Genomic DNA, 1,462 nt, shown 5'->3' on the forward strand with positions numbered 1-1,462 from the left:
CTCTCTCTCTCTCTCTCTCTCTCCTGCACCCGCCCTTGGCCCCCGAGCGTGTGTTTGTCTTTTGTGTCTGCTTCAGTCACCACCTGACACAACTTTTGAAATCAATGAAGTTTCCATAATGGTAACACAGACGCGGTCTTTAATTTTTTTTTAAAGATGTTTTCCTCCATGCATGCACTGCAACCTTGGGCGGATTTATATTTTGACCTTTCCCTTTCTGTTATTGGCTGTGTGTGATATATAGAGTTTTATTACTGTGTGCATGTGCGCATTTGTGTGCTGGTACGGTGTTTGTTTTTGTGTTTGTATATGTTTATAATAATTGTGTAGTGCCTGTGCATGTGTGTGTGTGTGTGTGTGTGTGTGTGTGTGTGTGTGTGTGTGTGTGTGTGTGTGTGTGTGTGTGTGTGTGTGTGTGTCTGTGAAGTGTAATTAGATATATGAAAACTCTCTTCTGTTACTGCTGTCGGCTGGTGGTTTGGGGGCACCACTGGTAGGTCCTACTTCTTCTCTTTCACTTTATTGTTTCTGCCTGTCTCCATTGCTTTTTCTCCCGCACTAACTGACAGTTTCGTGTCCCTGTGCTTTTTTAAAAAAACTCAAACAACCATCAGTGCTGACGGTGTGGGTGGTTGGCTGGTTCTCTGGTGCGGTTTGCTCTTTCTTTCAACTTTCGTCCTTATCTTTCCTCCTTTTTTTGTGTTGTTTTTGGGGGGTTTTTTGGGGTTTTTTTGGTGGGTGCTCTGGTGTGGTTTGCTTCTTCCTTCCTATCAAACCTCTATCGTCTTTATCTCCCCTCCTTCTTGTTTGTGTTTGTTACTCTCTTGCAACACCTCTTTCCAATCTTCGGCACTTATATGACCTTATTGTGTTGCAAGTGCCGTAAAACTCTTACTAAAACTAAGGGGTCTTTTGGTTTCTGTTACTCGCTTGTAACCCCTATAATCTTCGGCGATTACGTGACCTTATTATATTGCAACTGCCGTAAAACGCTTACTAAAATAATTACGTGCAGAGGGTTGTGTTTGCGCTATATTTATTGGCGTCCTGTGGTGATGGCGCATGTGGCAAATATTGGACCACAGCACGACAGAAGGTGCCGGAATTATAGTCATAATACATGTATAACTATTTATACACACGTAGATAGATAGTGACGGGGACTCCCGGGTGTCCGTTCTCATGAAATGTGTGGACAGGATTATCCTTTTGATGTAATTACTTGTTTGTTCGCCATAGATCTATCTAGACTTTGACCTATTTGCTTTTAACGACCTACAACAAGAGTGTCCCCCGCTTTTGTTACGGGTGAAGATGATGATGATGTATGTATGTGTGTATATATGTATGCATTATGCATGTATAATTATAATAGTTTATATAGGCCGTAGTGTGTTCTCTCTCTCTCTCTCTCTTTCTCTCTCTCTCTCTCTCTCTCTTTCTCTCTCTCTCTCTCTCTCTC

This window comes from Aplysia californica, unplaced genomic scaffold, assembly GCF_000002075.1.
Source record: "Aplysia californica isolate F4 #8 unplaced genomic scaffold, AplCal3.0 scaffold00531, whole genome shotgun sequence".
Lineage (NCBI taxonomy): Eukaryota > Metazoa > Mollusca > Gastropoda > Aplysiida > Aplysiidae > Aplysia > Aplysia californica.